Below are 23,542 nucleotides of genomic sequence, written 5' to 3' on the forward strand. Positions count from 1 at the left end.
TCTAAGAAATCCTCGATGCTTAGCTTAACACAGGTTATACTAAAAGCATTAACCTCAGCCATATAAAACAGTAGCTTGATGTAGTTAAATTAGTTTATAGAAGTTTAGTCTGAATGGCATGACAAGTTAGAATTAAAATTTCACATAGCCATTGCAAAAGGACTAACAGTTTAAGTAATCCAGTCATGTACAGGTCTCAGAACTAACCAAAACCCCAAAGGGTTTAAGTTAACATAGATATTTTATAAAATGTACTATAAATGCACACTTGTAATCAAGTTGACCTGTAAGGTGGAATATGCTAATGATACAGGGATTAACAAAAGTGTCCCTTATTAAAAGCAGTTTATACTAATTAGTTTCTAATAACAAATTTGTTTTTTTCACTACAGGGCCACCATTATGCAGGACCCTCAGCTCAAGTGTTCCTTAGCAAATTGCTCGGTTCACTTTTTGCCAGTGGGTACGGCCCATACCACCTGCCATGAGCGTAGTCCTTTTAAAAAAACAAGACAAATTTGTTTGGTCTCCAGATATGTGCAAAAATTGTAGTGGGCCCTTGGCAGCAGGTTTTAAGGATGAAACAGCTCATTTTGAGCTGTCACAATGGGTCCTAGAGTTCAGCAAGGGTGAGGAAGGGGGAGATTATATCTTTCCAGCAGAACTCCAGCAGTAGATATCAAACCCCTTCTCAGAAGATCTATGTTTATGCCAAAACCCCTAACATCAGTCCCCAGTACCTCCCAGGTTAACCCTGCAGAGGAAATGGAGGAAGTTCCACTTGGAGGTGGTTTTCTTACAAGTGAAGTTGATATTGCTACCGAAATGACCTTGCTGAACCCAGAAGGATCAGGGACACAACCTTCAGCTAACCATGGGAGAAAATTTCCAGAAGGAATTCAATCCCCCATGTAGCTTTCAGAAGCTGACCAGGATCCTTCCCTCAAAAGGGGTACAAGGATCCACTTAACCCCAATTGAAGTGACTACATTTTCAGAGAGGGTATAGTAATTCACCTGGAACCTCTGCCCCCTGGGTAACAGGCAGTCACAGTTCAGCTGTGGATGCTCAGTCAGATTATGCAAGCTCCCCCAAAAGGGATACAGTACACTGTTTGTGGCGTTTGATTAGTTCTGTAAGGAAATTATGAGTAACATCAAAGATGCCCTTGCCACAAAACAGCAATATATAATGGACATATTGCATGATTCCAAACATGGAATTAAAGAAATCAAGTCAGTGATGCACACTCCAAAGTTTAAAAGTACTGCATCCTGCAACCAAAAAGGGAGAATGGAAACAAATTCTGACCAAACAAGGTCCGAGGTTAGAATTCCAACTGGAACCAACCGAATGGCAAGTTCGGACTACAAAACTTCAGATCAGAACATAACAGGGCCTCCAGTATTCTCCCTTGATGATAATGATAATTCTTGGCGAGGTGCTTCAATGTGGATTTTCTCTCCTGACGGTAAGTATCTAATTAATGAGAGAAAAACCATGATCGAAGTTGTACATGTGGAGTCCAGAGATAGGACAGCGTTGCCTAGTACAGAATGGCACCTGATACCACCTTTGCCAGACGGGAAGAAACCTCAGAAGAAACAGTTCTCATATGTGGGAATACAGCATTGAAAGCTTTAGATGATGCCCTTTACCAGGTCAGTGGAAGGTGGATCTATATTCCCATTATGAATAAAACCCAACTTGTTTACCGTGTACCCCCAGCCTTCTGTCCCTTCACTTTTAAAATAATTAACCATGTGAAGGCAGACTTTCAGAATTATGCAGTAACTAGAAAATGGGAGCCAGTGGGAGAACTAAAACCATTTTCCACAGTCCTCCCGGTTTAGAAAAATTCCACCAAGGAATAGGTCAATGCTTCAACTCCCTTTTAAAAGGAAAAATCCCCTTACATGTGGCTACTCAGCAATTTGGGATCCCTATGAGAAGAATCTCAGATGAGACAGCTTCGTCAGAATTCTTTGCTAGGACTGATCCCCTTAGTATCTTAACCTCTTCCACCTAGCTAGAAGTTGCCACCAAAAGGCTTCCAGAAGATTCCAGGACAATTTTTGCTGTTGTAGCCGAAAGTCTCATGAGAACCCTATGGGAAGCACTCTGTGGCTTTTTAGACTGGCGCCAAAAAGCGTGAATGGAAACATTTGAAGGCTCCAACAAGTCACTTCCCAATGTGACTGCTTTATCACAGTCTAACCCCTCTGTAAGGACCTGTTTGAGGATTCTGTTGTAACTCAACTCAACGAGCAAGCACACCAACAAAATTGTAGTGTACATTTCTAATGACATTATTTTGGTTCTTGTTACCTTTACAACTTATATAGGGCTGAGAAATGAATGGATATAGTCAGAGGTTTTTAATACAAATGACATGTTTGTTCATGATATTTTGATCCAACTTAATGTTATCAACTAATGTATGAAGTGATTGAAACTATAGTTACAGTTTTGAATGAGTGCAATTTGCTACTGTTGCTTTAGAGTTAATTTCCAGGCAGACGAGATGAAGAACAGGGAATGTGGTAGATTGAAATTTTGAAGAAATTTTGGAGGGTCATTAGTCTTTTGTGTTATTGATTATATGCACTATTTTGATATACTGTATTTACATGGCAAGGGTATTATACCATAGTTAAAAATTAAAACTTGATAATAGAAGTTAGGCTAGTGGTGAATATAAGGTTGTGAGGAAATTTACATTACACTATTTGATACATTTGCATATAGTAAGAGTTGAAAATTGAGCTCTATAATTTCAAATATAGGTTTACTAATTACTAATACTATTATTTTCCTTCATTCACATGGATATATACATTTGAGAAAAGTATATTTTGCTAATTACAGAATGGGTACATTAGTTTTGTGTAATTTTGTTTGGCCCCCCCAAAAAAATATCTTGGTCCCACCTACTGATGGAATGCAAGCTGCACCACTGCCTCTCTCTCTCCCTTATCTGAGAGAGAGAGAGAAACCAAATACTACTCACCCTCCTGGTAGTGTATGCAAAGCCCTTGATGCACAGTACAGAGAGAGAGATATGGGCAGTTGGCCTTACTTAAATATCAAGAGTGATATTCATAAATTATTACGGAGAAAGAGAGAATACATTAATATTAATATTTGAAAATTACTAAATATTTTTTTTACTATGAAAAAATGTATTTGGTCATGGAAATAAAATAAAAATCAGTAATTAGTGAATATTGCTCCATGAGAGAGAGAGGTTGAACTGAATTGTTCACATTGGTAAGCTGTTGTGTGATTTTGCAGGATTTTAATATAAAATTTATTGATACTTTGCTGTGGTTACCTTAATATTAATTTTTTAAAATTAGTAAGTCAATTTTTTTACCTAAATAATTTATTTAGTCATGACAATAAAATCAAAATCGGTAATTAGTGAATATAGTTCTAGAAATGTAAATTTTATTTCTTCCATTCAGATCTGCGTCGTCCGAAATTTCATCGAAAATCATAAGAAAAACATACTTTTAATCCTTTGGGTGTCTTGAAAACAACGTATCCTGCAATTTTATTGAGTTTAAAAAAAAAAAACTCCAAATTTTAACCATTATGCCGGTTTGGATGCATATTTCTTTAGTTCGGATCAGTGTTCGACTGGCTTTGTCCAAAATACCCTCAAAAATTGTAAGAAACCTTACTTTTAATCCTTTGACTGTCTTGAAAACAACGTATCCTGGATATTTATTGAGTTTTTCATCAAAAAACCTTCAAATTTTTACCATTCTGCTGTTTTGGATCCATATTTTTCCATTCGGACTGGCGTCATCCAAAATACCGTCGAAAATCATAAGAAAACATACTTTTAATCCTTTGGATGTCTTGAAAACAACGTATCCTGCCTATTTATTGAGTTTTTCATCAAAAACCTCCAAATTTTGACAATTCTGCCGTTTTGGATCCATAGTCTTCCGTTTGGATTGGCGTCGGACTGGTGTTGTCTGAAATACCGTTGAAAATCATAAGAAAACCTTACTTTTATTCCTTTGGGTGTCTTGAAAACAACGTATCCTGCATTTTTATTGAGTTTTTCATGAAAAATTCCAAATTTTGACCATTCTGCTGTTTTGGATGCATATTTCTTACGTTAGGATCGGCGTCATCCAAAATAATGTCAAAAATCTTGAGAAAACCTTACTTTTTAATCCTTTGGGTGTCTTGAAAAAAACGTATCTGCATTTTTATTGAGTTTTTCATAAAAAAACCTCCAAATTTTTATCATTCTACCATTTTGGAGCCATATTTCTTACGTTGGATCGGTGTTGTCAGCGTCGTCAACCTGGAACATGCGTTGTAACCTGGGAAATAATTTTTCATGAATGTATCTGAAGAGCATTGTGAAGTCGGAACATCATAAGCGGAGTCCAACATTACCCAGGGACTGCCTGTATAAATACATATATACATTATATATATTATACAGTAAACCCCTCGTATTCGTGTTCTCATGGTTCGCGGACTCGCGCATTCGCGGGTTTCTCTGTGGAACATTTCTAGCCATCATTCGCGGAAAATTCGCCCATTCGCGGTATTTTTCACTGAGAAATATTCACTAATTACTGTATTTTCATATAATTTTCATGAATAAATGCACTTTTTGTTATAAAACTATTAAAATACTCAGGTATAAGCATTTTTACATGTGTTTACTTGGTTTAAACTATCAAAATGGGCAGTTCTAAGTGTTTTTAGAGGGGTTCTAAGCATTCGCAGATTTGACCTATTCGCGGGGGTGTGTGGGACGCATCCCCCGCGAATACGGGGGTTCACTGTGTATATATATATATATATATAATATATATATATATATATATATATATATACATATATACAGTAAACCCCCGTATTCAGCGTTCTCCACGATTCACGGACTCATGCATCTGCGTGGTTTCTCTGTGGAACATATCTACCCATTATTTGCGGAAAATTCGCCCATTTGTGGTATTTTTCACTGAGAAATATTCACTAATTACTGTATTTTCAGATCATTTTCATGAATAGATGCACTTTTTGTGATAAAACTATTAAAATACTCGGGTATAAGCATTTGTACAGGGTTTTTCTTGTGTTTAAACTATCAAAATGGGCAGTTCTAAGTGTTTTTAGATAGGTTTTATGTATTCGCAGAATTTAGCTATTCATGGGGGGGTGTGGTACCCATCCCCGCGAACACAGGGGTTCACTGTATATATATATATATATATATATATATATATATATATATATATATATATATATATATATATATAATATATATACAATATATATATCTTAATATATTCTCAAATTCTTATATGATTTTTGATACTCTTGTCACTACAAAACCTTAAGATCCAAATGCAACTCTTGAATCCAAATGCAAGAAATATGAAGAAATTCTGATGTCAGTAGGGAAACGAACCAGGGTCCCCTAATCAGAACGAGGTACCAGTGGCAGATTGGCCATGGTCAACAATGGTACTCATTCTGATTAGGGGACCCAGGTTCGTTTCCCACTACCAGACACCAGAATTTCTTCATATTTCTTGCACTTGTCTTAAGGCTTTGTAGTGACAAGCATATCCAAAAAATTGCGAAGAATTCGAGAAAGTTAAGAGGGCATTGTGGCTATACAATTACATATGTATCTGGTGAAAAGTGACCAGTAGATTCTACATATACATATATATATATATATATATATATATATATATATATATATATATATATATATATATATATATATATATATATGTATGTATGTATATATATTATATATAATTATATACTGTATATGTACAGGCAGTCCCTGGTTATCGGCGGGGTTCCATTCCCGACGGCGTGATGACAACCGATAATCGCCGCTAACCGAAAATCGGCGACAATAGCACTGATCCCCGGTTAGTGGCGCCGATAACCAGTTAGTGGTGCCAATAACTGGTTAGTGTTGCCGATAACCAGTGATCAGCGCTGCCGATAAGAGGTGGTCAGCGCCGATAACCGGTTATCGGCGACGAAAACCTGGTTATCATTGTCGCTAGACAAACGCCGTAAAACCGGATCGCCAGTAACCGAGGCTGCTGATAACCGGGGACTGCCTGTATTTATAATTATATTTATATATATAATTATATATATTTATATATAATTATATATATATCTATATATATAATTAAGAGCCTCGATGGCCAAGTCAGCTAGAGCAGCAGCTTCGGACTTCATAGAGGTCTGTGGCGCTGGTTCAAATCCGCAGCCAACCGGTCAGCGTGGCGGACACTTTGCTATCTGTGTAGACACCCTGGGATTATGTATGTAATCAACGGATAGGTTTGCTTAAAAAACAAATGGGTGTTACAGACTAATACACACACAAACAAAGCCACTCCAACATATCCTGAAAATATAACAGACACCTCACATGTCTCGACTGTCGACCTAACTGTGCAACAACTCGCTGCTGGGAGAAAGGGCGCTGGTGACTGGTGCAATACATGTACATACGCTACCGGGGTCTAAGCGATGACAGGCAGGGCAGCTGATCGAGACTACAGTCTACCCCAAAGCCAAATCAAAGTCCTTCAAAAGAAGGCATCGTGCTTACCTCATACTAATGGGAAAAAAGCACGTTAAAAAGAAGAATATATATATATATATATATATATATATATATATATATATATATATATATATATATATATATATATATATATATAATATATATATATACACATGGAAAAATAAGCCATTTTTAGTGAGTGGCTATAATTTTATATATATAATTTTGACAGCCATTTTTACCCATAAACCCCAAAGGAAAGGCAGCTAAAAGTTAAGCTACTGCATTTGAGATAATCTATGAGTTGGCAACCCTCGTTTCAAACAATAAAAAAACCATTAGTCATCTGTGGTTCTGTGGCTGGTGACTGATTTGTTTTTTGTTTCCGCCATTATTTCACGCTCTGTTCCTTAAGGTTTTTTCCACATTTTGTGCTGTGTTGTCTGTCTCCGATGTCCAGGAAGGTTGTCGGAAGAGAGATATCCTCAATCATTGACCTTCACAAATCAGGTATCCCTGTTCGTGAAATTTATGTGCAGAAGGGGTTATCGAAGCGTACTGTGTATCAATGGATCCATCAGTACGAGGAGGGAGACGCCAACACCCTTCCTACCCCAAAATCCCGGTCTGGGAGGCCCCACAAGATCAAACCTGCTACCTTAAGGCTTATACACCGTCAGCTAAAGAAGAATCCTTCTCTCACAGCACCTGAGATCAAGGATAAGAACCCTCACGTGCTGGGAAATGTGGCCATAAGGATGGTGCAAGAACGTATCCACGACGACCTCGTGCTGCGGTCCTACAAGCTCATGAAGAAGACGCTCCTGACCGCTCAGCAAAAGCAACGAAGGGTTGCTTTTGCAAAAAAGTACTTGGTCTGGGAGCCTACTAAGTGGTGAGAGGTGTTGTGGACAGATGAAGCTACGTTCAGTGTGACAGGTAGTGGTGCTAAGAGGGTATACCATCCGTATGGCTCCGATCCCCACCTCCCCCAGTACACCTCCAAGACGGTAAAGCACCCACCTACCCTGATGGTATGGGCTTCTTTTGGGTATGATGGTGTTGGGAAGTTAGTGTTCCTCCCCAAGAATGAGTATATGAACAGGTTTAACTACTTCCAGCTTTTGGGGATCACTTAGAGGAATCTTTTGAAAACAGTGGCACCAGTTTTTTCATGCAGGATGGAGCACCGTGCCACACCGCTAAACTAGTGGTCAATTGGTTAAAAGACTGTGACATGGCCTTTTTTAGTGACTGGCCAGGGTCCTCGCCTGATTTAAATCACATTGAGAACTTTTGGAGCATCATTAAGAGGCAACTCCCGACCCGGGATACCTCTTCTCTCCCAAAGCTCGAAGTAGCCATCAGGGAGGTTTGGGAGTCATTGGAGCCAGAGACCCTCCAAAATCTTGCAGACAGTGTTCCCAAGCAGCTTAGAGAAGTCATCAAGCACCAGGACAACACAAACAAGTATTAGTGAGGGGATAAGAGCTCCAAATCATACTTTTTCAATGACTAATCCTAAAAATTGCATTTTTTCAGGGGTGTGGCTTAACTTTCCATGTGTACTGTATATATTTATATATATAATTATATATATTATATATAAATTATATATATATATATATATATATATATATATATATATATATATATATATATATATATATATATATATATATATATATCCATTCCATTCGTTCCTTCAGCCCATTAGCTAGGCAATCAAATTTAATGGCGGCTGGAGGAAATGCCATTAAAGGGGGGTGAACTTATGTAGGCCATATCACCTCATTTGGGGAAAAACATACCAACCTCTTAGCCCAAGCATCGTACGACGTTTGGGGGGTTAGAAAGCCATTAGGGACAAAAGGACCATTTAGGGCCAAAAGTGGGCTGCTATGCTGACCCTTACAAGACTTAGCTATAAGACCTATCTCCCTACGACCTTTGGCTGGCTGTTGACTGCTTTCAGATCAACCTGTGTCCTGTGCCCAACCCCAAAAAGAAATCAAATGAGACGCATGGCACCCTGTCTGCTGACACGCACTCTGTCACAGACCGCCAAAGCATCAAGTTGGTGCGGCCTTTCTTCTCTTTAAGTTGGCATGGATCGTGAGACTCCTGCGGCTGAAATTCATCTTTTGCAATGATCTCAATTCACAGAAGGAATAAGGTACGTCTGGAAGCACTCAGTCTAATGCCAGTATCTGTCTCTCCTCATGGATTTCTCTCCATTTTCAGTATTTCCAACTTTTCATTCTCCTAAACAAAGCCCCTTTGTCCAATCAGACCTAGCAAGCCCATTTGCCCCTCATGACTTGTCCCAAGCTCAAATTAAATTGGTTCAGTGATAATTAGATCATTCCCACCATAGTGTTACCACGTGTTAGTTAAATCTAATTGATCAATTCCTCCATCGTGCATAAGTAATTTCATGTGAGAGAAAATCATTGGATTTGAATGCCAACTTGGAATTCTCTTCCAGAATCCTGTTATCTACTCTTTGAGTAGTCTGCCCCTGCCTTGTGAACCAAAATAGCTGAGACGTTAACTGCCATTCTGCCATGTGCAAGAGTTGTCTGATTACGCAGTCCCGGGTCACTAGACAGTTCCCCCCTTAGGAATCCAGTTGCGTTAACAACCAAAACTCTTTTAACCAGTCCACATTAAAGTCATTAGAGCATCGAACCATTTCAGGGCAGTAGCCTTTTCAGATTCAGTGATTTGCTATGCAATGCCTAGCTTTTATTGCACCTTGTATGTGCTTGCTTGCTACTCAGTAAGCCCTTAAATATTAATTTCCTGATTGCTTCATTTGTAAATAAATTTAGTTTAAAGCATTCACTGATTATAATTTACCAAGGCAACCTCCCCTTATCTGTTTACCTAGATGTGATATCAAGGTAAGTCAGTTTATTCATTGCATTTATCACTTACATTCTGAGCGCTTGGTGTTGTCCTTCAATTAAAAATCCATTTTCATTCTTCCAGCCGGCCTCAGAATGTAATAATATATATATTACATATATAATTATACAGTATATATATATATATATATATATATATATATATATATATATATATATATATATATATATATATATATATATATAATGTATATATATAATTATATGTACAGTAAACCCCTGTATTCACAGGGGATGCATACCCCCCCTGAATAGCTAAACTCTGCAAATACTTAAAACCCCTCTAAAAATGCTTATACCTGAGTATTTTAATAGTTTTATCACAAAAAGTGCATTTAGTCATGAAAATTATATGAAAATACAGTAATTAGTGAATATTTCTTAGTGAAAAATGGGTGAATTTTCCATGAGTAATGTGTATATACATTCCACAGAGAATCTGCGAATAGGTGGTGAGTTAAACTCGTGAGAATATATATATAACTTAAACCCCTCTATATATATATATATATATATATATATATATATATATATATATATATATATAAATAAGTAAATAATTTAGTTATATATATATATATATATATATATATATATATATATATATATATATATATATATATATATATATATATATATATATATATATATATATATATATAAATAATGTATATATGTTATATATATATATATATATATATATATATATATATATATGTATAACTGAATCATGAAAATATGGAACGTGATGAATATATAAATAAAGATAAAATATAATATATAAAGGTGGAAACACTGGAGTGCTGCGAGACCTTCGACACTAGTCTGCTAAAGTAAAGGAAGTGTTGAGAAAGGCCTCGCAGCACTCCATGTTTCGTTTCTTCGTGATTTTATTTATATATATATATATATATATATATATATATATATATATATATATATATATATATATATATATATATATATATATATATATATATATATATATATATATATATATGAAGATAAAAGGCCCATAAAACACTATTTGAAGATTGCAACCATATATTTTAGGCACTTCCTTCTGTGCCCTTGTTTACTGGTAGAGTATGGACAGATGATGTGTCACTGGAGTATATATATAAAAGCATTTGTAGGTGGGGCAGTAAGTCGCTGTTGGTGTGCCTATGACCACTGACCTAGGAAAGATGGAAATTAAGCTATTCCCAGGTGTTTTGGGTCTCATTAACTCCCGTTTGGTGACGAGTCCAGTGAGCATATTTCAAAAAGCCGCAGAACCCTTCAGGTCTAATACTTTTTATTTTCCAAATCCATCGGGAGCTTGCTCACTAATGTATACTTAAATAAAAGAGTGGCAGAAGCCAGAGTTTACAAGATAAAAAAGTGGCAGAAGCCGGATTTACAAGATACCATGCACCAATTGTAATGAGATTTACGTGTGGGAAACAGGTAGGTCTGTCTCTTAAAAATTAACAGACCACAAAAGATCAGTGTGATATGCTTCAGAGAGTTCAGGAATTTTCCTAAATATTAGGGATAAAGGCCATACCATAAACTGGAGTGCGGCAGAGCTGGTTTTAAAAAGTAGCTGTCCATACAAAAGGAAGATGCTGGAATCTGCTATTATCAATCAAACCAACTATATGAACCTGCCAGGAGGATATTGTAAATATATACATATTTACAATATGTATATATGTACAGTCTTCGGCCAAAGTCTGATTGAGGGGAGGTCTATGACGTTCAGGGAAAATGTTGGTTTGTAATTTTTGTGAAATCTTGACAAACTGTAGGTGTGTCTTATATGGCAGGAAAATGTAGTTATTAGTAAGTACAATGGGTAGAGTGTCAGTAACTATGCAGTACCAGTGCTTATAGAACACAGATATGCTTGAAACAGTGGTGAACATGACAGCATGATTTCAGTTTAACCCTCCAGTAGTGCGGTTCAGTATTTTTCACGGTTGGTGCGGTGGGGTATGGTGAACCCCACTCAAAGTTTTAGCCATTTTTATTACTTTTTATTACTTTATGTATGTTCTGAGGTAGTAAATTTAACAAAAAATATATTCTGATATATTTATTCAAGAACAACACCTTGTACAATGTATTTTATTAGAACATAAGTAGAAAATGTGCTTGCATAAAAGTTATCCTACAATTTTCTTTTGCCATGTATTTACTCATCTCAAATATAAATGTATTTCAGATTAAACTTTTTAATGTTTTAAATTAAGTGAATATGATTTAATACATTTTGCTTTGGTATTAAATTCAGTCATAAACACAATAATGATTAGTGCTAGTTACATAACATTGTAATGAATTTTTATTACAATTAAAGATAATCTCACAGAGAAGCATGTTATAATTCAGTAACTCTACAGCTCTAATAAATGTATTTCCATGCATTTATAACACAAACCAACATATTTTAATGTATTCATTGCCATGAAAACAAAAGCAAACAAGTATTCTTTGAAAACGAAGGTCACACAAAATAAAACTTTTTTTTTGGGGGGGGAGTGCTTGTTTCCTATTTACTGTTTACTCATCCTCATTGTTTACACTATCATCCTCATCACTCTGAGCAGAGCAGTCAACACAAATGTGTATAGCATGTTCCAAGCAGATAGGCTTATAACACTTCTGGCAGCAATTTCTTGTCTTACGATCTTTTGACCTTGGGCACAATGAGCATCTTTGAATGAAGTCTTAACGATGACGTTTTGGAGGTAATTCCCAGATGCCGAGAAATGTTGGATCTTCCTTTTCAAGTCTTTCCTCAAATGTGGGTTTGTCTTACGATGCTGAATGTGGTCCTCCACCAACTTGAGTCCCAATTCCTTCAGAAACTTTCGGCGCCTGATAGCTGTTTGAGAGTTAGCCATGAATATATTGTATGCATTTATTCCTGCAACATTGAGTATGGTGTAGAAAACTGTAACTGGCCAACTCGAAAGTATTTCTGGAAACATTGTAGATGGAACACAACTGATCCACAGTATCTACCCTCCTTTAGTACTGTTATAAAGGTTATAATCTCTGGCTTCCTTTTTTCTTTTGTGCTTTCATCAATTGCAGCATCATGATGCATTGTGCTCAGTAGGACAACATTTTTACCTTTCTTGGGAACATATGAGGTCAGTGTAACATCCTTCTGGAAACCAAACAAGCTTGTGTATTCAGCTCTTGTGGCAATAAACTGAGGGGGAAGTTCTGCCTTATTCTTCCTCAGAGTGCCAACTAATGTTAATCTATAATTCTTCACGAGATCAACTGCAAGTCCGTAACTGGTAAACCAATTATCCATCGTAATATTTCTTCCAGACCCATTTATATGAGACACCAACCGTTTTACCACTGCTGCTCCTGAATTATCTATTACAAAAGGGCCTTCTGGTTGCTTCCCCAAGTAGACCTCCATACGTGACACATAGAAAGTTTTAGCATCTGCCAAAATAAATATTTTTATGCCATATTTTGCTGGCTTGCTTGGCATGTACACCCTAAATGGACACTTTCCTCTAAAGGCAGCCAACATTTCATCATACTCTGAGATATTATAATTGGAGATACAATTATCAACAAATTTCTCAAAGAACTTCCTAAAGCTGCAAACTTATCTTCTAGCCTTCTTTCAGCCGAGTGATGATGTCATCAAACCTCATAGACCTCAGCAGGAAACGAAATCGCTGCAGAGACATAGTTGTCGGAAAAATCTCAATTCCTGTACCATCTTGCCCAAGCATCTTCAATATTCATTCGGTTAGCTCTAAAAACTCCTAACAGATAAATCAGTCCTATTGCAGATCTCCCTTTCATCAGTACGTTTCTCTTTTGACTGATCTTTATATTTTCCTTGTTTACTGTCAATGGATATATTAGTGCAAGCTACTAATTCATTCAGAAGTTCTTGTGTGACAAACAAAGACCAGCAGTCCTTTACAGCAGCATGTCTTGGTTTTCGGTCCTGGTGAACCCTGGTATATGTTATGTGCACGTGTACGCGTTGACGGTGTGGAGGAACTTCTTTCCAGAGAGTTTTGTTTTTGCCAATAAACTGTTTTTCTGTATACCTGGTTGGCTGCTGCTCATCTTCATCATTAGACTCATCTGTATCTTCATCAGGTGAAATCTGCAACACATCATCTGCTTCAGCTCTTCCCTCTTCATCTGTTATTTCTTCTTCATCTACTGCTTCTTCCTGAGCCACCCTCTTCTTCCTTTACAGATTCCTCTTCATCTGGTTCTTCATCAAGAAATAATCCTGTATCTTCTAAATCTAGCTCTCTCAACCATTTCTCTCAATTTTTCCATTTGTCTGTCCATTTGAATCTGAAATGAAAGAACATAATTTTCTCACTTTTATGTCACTCAAAACCATAGACTAACAAAAAAAATGTTTGATCAATTGACAATATTATACAGTTTTATGTGAGAAATAATCAACCTTTCAGATATATTGATAAATAAGTAAAATAAAAATAATAAGAATAATATACCTGCAATAAATGGCACAGTGAATGGTGTGGTGGGGTGTACCCCAGACACAAATAACATGTGTCTACACTCCTCACTGGTCAGCAAGTAACTGAGTGGAGTTGTGCATTAGCTCAGTGGAGTGTGCTGAGAAATTACATGGATGGATAGCACTATCACTGCTGCCAGGCGTAAGATACACATATACAAACATCACCTGGGGATTTCACCACTGGAGGGTTAAGTTTATAAGTTTGAATTTGATCAGCTTTACCTATTTTAATATAACCAGCCCATAATCAAGTTTCTTTATATTTAACTGTTACTACTTTCACCCAAAAAACGTTCTACCATCTTCTCCAGATGTACAGAACATGACATCATGCCATTGCCATTCATCATTTTTAGCTTGTTTTGTCACTGCTCTAATTAGTGAACTCAAGAACATACCCTTTATGCCTGCCCTTTAAAAGCTAAGATTTGCAGTTCACTTGACTGGTTAAACTACTTTTTATAACCAACTAAAATCCTACCATTGAACTAAGTCTGATCCTCTGAAGGCTCAAGCTTATGAGCTGAAATCCCAGACATTTATGAAGGCTGCTCTTTTGGTTTTGTTGGACAGTTTAACTTGACTACCAAGACTTCTTTGTGTATCGTTGAGAGAACCTTGTCCATCCTGCAGATTTCTATCTGTTCCACCATTGTAAGACTAAGAGTTTTACAAGCACATCTGAGAAGAAGAGGAACATCTTTATAATTTAGAACTTGATCCAACTACCTAGTCATGTAAATTACTGTAAAACATGGTAAAGAGCTAAGATGTATCAGAAAATAGTTTTAACTCCTGTAATGTATTATAATAGATAAGTAGTATTTGTTGTAAAAGATATGTATTTATTTTTTTAGCATGGATATTATTTTTTCATTTAAGTTACGCACAAAAAATTTTTGAGATAAGATGTAGCTTGCAGTACATTTTATTTGAGTATTGTTGTGTAAATATATATACTGTGCATAATGTTATCATAAGCTGTGTTGTGTGACAGGAATAGTCTGCTAAGTTTTTCGTGGGGAACTGTGTATTGGACTCCTACTTTGTGATATATAGTACAGGTGTATTGTATTGATTAATATTACTATAATTAAGGAGTATCAAAGCAAGAGGGCTTTGTTTGTAAACATTTTTCAAAATGTGAAATATACTGTATATATTTTTTTCTTTTTTTTTAGCATTAAACCATTTTCACTAACAGTGGTGGCTCCAGAAAAAAACATGTCTGTCACATACATAACTGCTAAATTGTGGATGAACTGCCTGTTTAAAAACCCACAACATAAGCGATTTCATACACCTACACAGAAGGCTCAACAGATCATCAAACCATCCAACACTGCCATTCCCCTCGTCTTGTATACATTGTTGAACTTCCTGAATATTAATGCTCTTCCTCTTCAGTACCTTTTTCTTTCCCTTTTCCTTCCTGACACTTCTGAAAAACTGTACACAGTTATCTCCTGCCTCTCATAATCCATGTATTTCTGTGGACCTAGCCACCTCAGAATACTGTTAACTGATCCATCGTTTCAAATGCATAAACTTTTTTTTTTACCATTTTCAAATGTAATCTCCATGCACAGTACCTCATCTTCTTTATTTTTTCTTATGTCACATATACTACATGGACTGCTCATGTTAATTTTTACCTTTTTTTTTTTTTGCTTTTTACATTTAACAGCCTCTTTTCACCTCTGTAAAGGAAAGTTGGCTTAGCAATTCCTTCATACTTTCCCATTTTGGCTTCCATAGATGTTGTAGGTATTTTCGTAAATTTTTGCATACATCTTGCTGCCTTCCTTACTTCATCTATTCATTGATTCACCTCTTCTGTCATCTTTGTCATTCTGCAGTGTGTGAAAATCATTGTTGGGAGAATGGGTGCTGCTTCGTACATTGCACTCATATTATGAAACAAAGAGAAAAATAAAGCAGATGAAACAAGAAAGGTGGCAGTATATATGTTTTTGAGGCCTTAGGTGGAAATGTTTGAAGTGATTGTTAGGCTAGCTCCCCTTTTATGGAAGTGAAGTCTGGATATTGAATGCATATAAAAAAATGTTGACTCTGTTGAGATGATCTGTTTGCTAATTAACTGCAATGTAAGAAGATTTGAAAGACTGAGAAAGGTACATGGAAGAAATGGTAAAAAGGTTAGCAATTGTGACAGGGTGTTTCATAGTGTTTTGAGATAGTTTGATCATGTGGAAAGAATGGGGGATGATAGGTTGGTGAAGTGTATCAGTCAAAAATGTTAAGAGGGAGAAGGAAAGGAAGACCTAATAAGTACAGTGTATTGGATAGTTGGCATGAAAGAGTAGGTAATGGACAGGAAGGGCCCTAATCCAAGCAGCACCAGAGTGCATGCGAGATAGACTTAAATGGTACAGTGAATTTTAGGTGGTTCAAAGCACTGCTGATGTTGAAGTGTTTTAGCTGTTAAAGTATCAATTGTAGTGACTGTGTTGTTCTTCCTCTAAAGCCAACCCTTGATCTAGGAAACATCTTAATGGTGAAAACAATAGGGAGTGATATACTTGGATGAAAATGTGATACATTGTATTAAAGGATGCCTAATATTTTATATACAGTAATATCCAGTTATTCCTTCTGGTCGTAGAGAAAATAATTTTTATATTTTTTCCTTATCCTGATTTTATTGCAGATTTACAAACTTGTTAGATTTTTAATAAATCTCCTTTGACCATAAAATAGTATTTTTGAAGTCCTCTTTTCAGTGTTACATATGTTTTTTGTGAATGAAAATAGTAGTCCCTTACATATGAGTTACACCAGAGAGACAGTAGATATTGACTAGATGGCAGATGATATCTAGATGCCAGAGGAGGAGGAGTGGTCAGACTAGTGGTTTGAAAAGTTACATATGAAGGGACAAATACCTCAGTATTCAAGATTAAGACGCAGTTTATATTGAAAGCTTCAAGGTCTGGGTTTTGACCACAAAAGCAACTATTCCCCATGGAAAACTTAAGAAGAAGCAAAACTTGCATGTCAGCTTGCTGAGAAATCATAAATACCTACAGTTTGCATTTGCGCTGGGGGAGTTGAAAGGTGGGTTACTGTTTTGACAGTGATATGAAGATCCTAAAAAGAATTAAATTTCTTACGGTAGGTAGAAAGAGTTTTAGCAAAAGAAGGATCAAGAATCTTGAGTGCATAGTCATGACAGGAATGTACTGTGATGAATATAGCAAAATGTATTCCACATTGTCATTAAGGGAAAAGAAAAAAACAGGCTTTGACATAGGAAAAACCAATCTTTGGTAAAAACAGGCTTTTGACATGGTGACCAAACTAATATCAAAGATTCTCTTTTAGTTGGTCTTGGTATTGTTGTAATGATAAACACTACAACATGTGAGTATGTAATGGACTGAAAGATAAGAGGGAGTTAGGGGTGTGCAACCTATTTTCCATGTTGGTGGAGGGCCACCTAACCTATTTCATGGTGACCAATACTAGATTATCTGATAAAGATAGAAAGATTCTGATTTTATTTAAATTGGTCTCAAAATAAGAATGGTTCAAAACAAAAGTAGGTATAGATGCAAATGTCTTATTATTATAATGTACAAACATAAATAATTACTTATTATTGGTTAACTGGGATCATTAACATACAACATCTGAGCTTTTTTACTTGTAATTATTGAAAGATAAAATCTTTCCTGCTGAGGGCTCTAGAGCTTATTTATTTTTAGGAGAAAGGGCCCCAATGAAACATTACAGGGCTGCCTTACAGCGAAGCTGTACCCAGGTTCTTTCTTTGCCAAACCTGCAAAAAGAGGAAGTGATAAATGTGCATGAGCAGTCCACCATATTGTCGACAACAGACTGGCACGGAGACCAAGAAACCATTATTTTATGTTAGTCAATGCAGGATGATCCCTCACCCAAATCCCATGCCTTTTCATCAGGGAAGTGGGAGGGTTTTGATGACTAACAGCGACTACCAAAAGTAGGTTTTTCCTACGTCAAAAGCTGTTTTTTGATAGTGTAGTTGCTTGTTTCGTCCTCAAGAAGCATTAAAAAGAAATTGACATGTGACAAAAATGCTTAAGCTCTCAAATTTTAATCCCAACAACTCAAAGAAAAAATTTTTCTGATCCCAGGTCAAACCACAAGTTTCAAGCCCCATTATTTATTCCAAATACCCCTTTGGTTTTGGTAACAAAGAACAAAAACTAAACATGAGCTTATGTTTTAGGATATAGTTCTACAGTGACTTACCCAAGCATGCTGGGTTTGGTTGCGGTATTGTCACACCTCCCCCAGCGACAGTTAGGAAGACCCCTGCTTTTCCCATGTAGCGCCTATGGGGTCAGGACGAACCATACCACCTACTGATACACAGTGTAGTCGAATTTGTTCGAGCTCATGCCAATGACGTTTTAAGAATACTGTCTCTGATGACCACTCTGTACATTTGGAGACTTCCTCGAAGGAAACATTTCTAAAGAAGCCCAATGACGTACTTACTTTACTAATATCATGTGACCTAGGAAAGAAAGTGTGGATTTGCCTTTTTAGTGAGGGACACTAAAATTATTCTCAGCCCTTGTAGAGAGAGTGGTTTGTTTGAGCTAGGGTGTAAGAAAATTGGACCTTCTGGGATGTTTGCTGTGACCTCTAGGTAAACCTTAAGTGCTTCAACCGGGAATAATGTTTTGTCTGTTAAATTGAGTTTTCTTATCAAAATAGGAGGTTTCCTTCTTAAAGACTTCTCATTCTTGGCCAGGAATGATGGGCCAGGGGACAATAATAACTGATGGTCAGCTGTTTGCATGATTATTGTCCCTGTCTAAGAAAGCCCAGTTCACTAATGCAAGCTCCTGATGCTAAAGCAATCAAGAAGACTGCCTTTTGCAGCATGTGATTTGTGATTGTATTGGTCTGCTGAATTTAGGGGTTGACAGAAGTCTAAGCACCTTATTCAAGGACCAAGTAATTGGGAGTGGGTCTTTGTAATGCAATAGACCGGAGAAGGGAAGTGACAATTTCTGTACTAGATTCAACACTGAATCTGTAAAGCAAGGGTTCCATTAATGCTACCTTGAATGCCAAGACTGTTGTAACAACAAGACTTTATCTTCACAAAAGTATATGAGAAAATTTAAAAGTGTTTCCATAGAGGTCTCAGCTCAGAAAGGAGGATGTGTAGACGACTTTCCCTCCTACTGTCTGGGATAGAACAGCTGACAGTAGTGAAATTGATCTCTTCTACCATTGTGGGAGTAATAGTAACCAATGCCTGTTAGGCCAGTTTGGGATATTAAATAAGCTGTTCCTTTGAAGGTTAGAAGCTTGCTAAAAATCTTCAAAATTTGGGACAATGGAAGAAAAAGGTATGCAGTATTGTCTCCCATTTCTTCTAGTCATGGAGGAAGGCATCTCTTGCAGTTGCTTGGTTGTCCAAGTTTGGAGACACATACACTGGAAGTTTGTGATTCTTGTATGTGGCAAACAGGTCCACTTCCAGTAGTGGAAGCATGTTGGCTGTTGTCTGAAAAAGTGGTTGTCCAACATCCACTCTGTTGAGGCTGTCTTTTTCCTTGATAGAGAGTCTGCCGTTACTTTGAGAGACCCTGTGAGGTGAATTGCAGACAAGTGCCACTTCCTTGCTTGCGCCATCTAAAGGATGGATAACATTACCATCTTGAGAGGAGTAAACGTGATCCTGACCTCTTGATGCAGGCCATTTCTGTACACATTACAGTCATGTTGTCTAGAACCAACAAAATATGTGTCTTTTGAAGGTTTGAGTTTTTTGAGAGAAAAAGACAGCCATCAGCTCCAGGAATTGATAGGACAATTCCACAGAGTAACTGACCACCTCCCTGCCACCTGATGATCCTCCCAATGTCCTCCCCAACCTATCAACGAGGCATCTGTACATATCATCATCCGTACACACAGAGGAGTCAGGGTGACCTGTTTTGCCAGAGATTCCATCTGGGTCCAAGGCCAAAGTATCTTCTCAACTTTCTTATTCTTTTGATGAGATCAGTCTCTCATCTTTTTTATTGCATGCAATAGCCAGACTTTGTTCACATTTTTTAGTTGCAATGTGAGTATTGGATCTATTACTGATGCGAACTGCAGCAGGCCCACCTTACATTCTAATTGCCGTCTGGAAACTGGGCTGTACAAGGAACCTTTTGAGGTCTTTCCGTATCCTGTTTTGAGTATTCAGTCCCAGCCACTGAAAACATCTGCTGGGTGTGAGGCGGGATTTTTTCCAATTTTTTAGAAAACTTTTCAACCGGAGCCTGTTGACCACTGCTCTTAGAATTCTCAAACAATTTTCTTGTGGGTCCCCAGATTAACCAATCGTCTAGGTAGGCTGTTAGTTGTATTCCTTCGTCTGAGTTTTTGAACAACTACTGTTGCTAATTTTGTAAAAATCCTTGAGGCAATGTTTAGCCCAAAGGGTATGACTTTGAACCTGTGCGTATCCTTCCCTATCTGGAACCCTAGGAAGGGGCGGAAGGGAACGGTGATAGGGACGTGCCAAGATGCATCTTTCAGATCTATAGAAACTGTCCAGGTCCTTTGTGGAACAATTGAGTATAGTTGGGCAATGGTAGTCATCCAAAACTTTTGGCAAACAATGTGCTTGTTCATTGTTGATAGGTCGAGGACCACTTGTCGTTCGGAAGAATCCTTTTTGGGGACAATGAAGAGATGTGCTTGGTGGTGAATATACGTATGGTTCTCTGTGGCTCCCTTTATAACAGGGCTTTCTCCATGTAATCTTCCAGAGAGGGATCTGGTTTTCAGAGGAACCCCTTTAAAGGAGGCGGGAATAAGACCATTTCCACCCCAACCTGTTGAAAATAATGCTATGTCCTCAAGGGGAAGACATCCATTGCCTGTGGTGTCATTGAAGCTGACCCCATGACCATACAATTCCTATTGGAATCCAGCTTTTATTCTGCCTTTGCCCTTGGTAGGTATTCCAGGCTTTGCTTTTCCCTTTCCCTTGTTCGAGTGTCTTTGGACCTTGTGAGAAGGATGTCCTTGCTGTTGTCCCTTTGTAGGGAGTTGTCCCTTCTGACGACCTACTTGTTTTTAAGGAAAGCTTTTGGGGGTGACTGAAGGCTCATATGATTTTTGGTCATAGCAAGCCATTTTTAGGTTGGGTAAAGGGAAGTTTCAGATTGTTTGTTTCCAGAATTCCCCTTTTCTCAGGAGAGCCTACACTACAATTCTGAAAACGGCGGGTTTGCTCATTGAGCCACAACACACTCCTCAAACAGGTCCTTAAAGAAAGGGTTAGAATGTCAAATTGAAGTCACATTGGGGAGTAACTTATTGGAGCCCTCCAACGTTTCCGTTTGTGCTTTTATGTACCATTCTGGAAAATCTTGAGAGTGCTTCCCACAGGGTTCTCATAAGAGTTTTGGCCACAACAGCAAAAATTATTCTGAAATCTCCTAGGAGACCTTTTGGTGGCAACTTCCAGCAAGGTGGTAAAGGTTATAATACTAAGGAGGCGGATCCTAGCATGAAATTCTGTCCCCTCTGAGATTCTTCTCAGTGGGGTCCCAAACTGCTGAGTAACTATATCCAGAGGGAGCTTTTTCCTTTCAAAAGGGAGTTGAAGCGTTCCCCATTCTTGGTGGAATTATTTGAAACTGGGATGACCGTGGAAAATGGCTTTAATTCTGCCATTGCCTCTCATTTTCTAATCACTACAAAATTTTGAAAATCTCCCTTCAAATGATTAATTATTTTAAAAGTGAAGGGACAGAAGGCTGGGAGGCTACTCGGTGAGCAATTTGGGTCTTTCTTTTAGTGGTTTCTCAGTGTCTGCTGAAGGTGGTACCAGATGCCATTCTGTATTAGGGAATGCTGCTCTGTCTCTAAATTCTACATGTACAACTTAAATATTGTTTTTTCTCTCATTAATTAGATACTTACCATCAGGAGAGAAAATGCACATTAAGGCATCTCACCAAGGAGTATCAGTATCATCAGGGGTGAATACTGGAGCTCCTATTATCTTTTGATCCGAAGTTTTGAAGTCCAAACTGGTCATTTTGTTGTTTCCAGTCAGAATTCTAGCATCAGACCTTGTTTGGGCAGAGTCTATATCCACTCTCACTTTTCGGTTACAGGATGCTGTACTGATAGCCTTGGTAGTACAGGACTGACCTACTTTTCTTTTTGGAATTATGTAATCATGTCCTTTATATATTGCTGTTCTGTGGCAAGGACATCTTTGATGTTACTCATAATTTCCTTACGGAATTGATCAAATGACGCAAACTGTGTACCCTTTTTGGGGGAGCTTGCACAATCTTACTGAGCTAAAACAACTGAACTGTAACTGCCTGTCAACCAAGGGGCAGAAGTCCTGGGTGAGCTACTACAGGCAGTCCCCGGTTAATGGTGGGGGTTCTGTTCCCGGCTGAGTGCCACTAACCAAAAATCGGCGATAACAACACTTAATAACCTGCTAAACGGCACCATTAATCGGATATCGGCGCCGCTAACCGGAGATTGATGCCACCGATAAGTGGAGATTGGTGCCGCTAACCGGGGATCAGCCATAAATCGGATCGCCATTGACCAATGCCGCTGGCAAGCGGGGACTGCCTGTACAGTATACCCCCTCTGAGAATGTGGTCATTTCAGTTGGAGTTAGGTGGATCGTAGTTTCCCTTTTTGGGGGAAAGGTCCTCTTCAGCATCTGATAGCTGCATGGGGTTTCCTTCAGGAAAGTTTCTCCCATCATTAGCTGAAATTTGTGTCCCTGATCCTTCTGGGTTAAGCAGGGCCATTTCAGTGTCTGTGTCCACTTCATGTTCATTAGTAGGGATGTCACCCCCCACCTAAAGATTCCTCTACGTCCTCCGCGTGGTTAACCTGGGAGGTACTGGGGATTGATGTTACTGGGTTTTGGCCCAAACATAGATCTTGTTCTGAAAAAAGGGTTAAATATCTGCTGGAAAGATATAGTCTTCCCCTTCCTCACCCCTACTGAACCCTAGGACCCATCAAGACAAGAGCATACTACAAATTTTGCACACATCTGGTGACTAACCAAATTTTCCTAGTTTTTGCAAGGACTTTGCTCATGGCAGGTGGTATGGGCTGTGCCCACTGGCAAAAAATGAACTGAGCAGTTTGTTGTGGAACACTTGAGCTGAGGGTCCTGCATAATGGTGGCCCTGTAGTGATATAAAAGAAGTTTTTATTATAGTTAGTACTAATTGTCTGTAATCCATATATAGATAGTACATTTGATTACAAGTGTGTAGCTGTAATATTTTATATACTGTACCAAATTGTTATATGTGTTGAATATTTATATTAGACTAAGATTTAGGTTAATTTTGGCACAATATATAGCTGTCCAGTATTACTATACACTGTTAGGCCTTTTGCAAGGGCTATGTGAAATTTTATTTTTTGAATGTCATGCCATTCAGACTAGCTGCTATAAACTAATTTGTTTATCTAACC

At 37.7% G+C, this 23,542-nt stretch overlaps 1 long non-coding RNA gene across 1 annotated transcript; it reads left to right on the forward strand.

Moving 5' to 3' along the window:
• Window positions 1-11,116: 11,116 nt before the first annotated feature.
• On the forward strand, window positions 11,117-16,762 carry LOC136856569 (uncharacterized). The gene is made up of 2 exons (XR_010858405.1): window positions 11,117-11,435; window positions 14,231-16,762. It is a non-coding gene; the product is annotated as an uncharacterized lncRNA (long non-coding RNA).
• The last annotated feature ends 6,780 nt before the right edge of the window (window positions 16,763-23,542 follow it).

The sequence above is a fragment of the Macrobrachium rosenbergii genome, chromosome 36 (assembly GCF_040412425.1).
Source record: "Macrobrachium rosenbergii isolate ZJJX-2024 chromosome 36, ASM4041242v1, whole genome shotgun sequence".
Lineage (NCBI taxonomy): Eukaryota > Metazoa > Arthropoda > Malacostraca > Decapoda > Palaemonidae > Macrobrachium > Macrobrachium rosenbergii.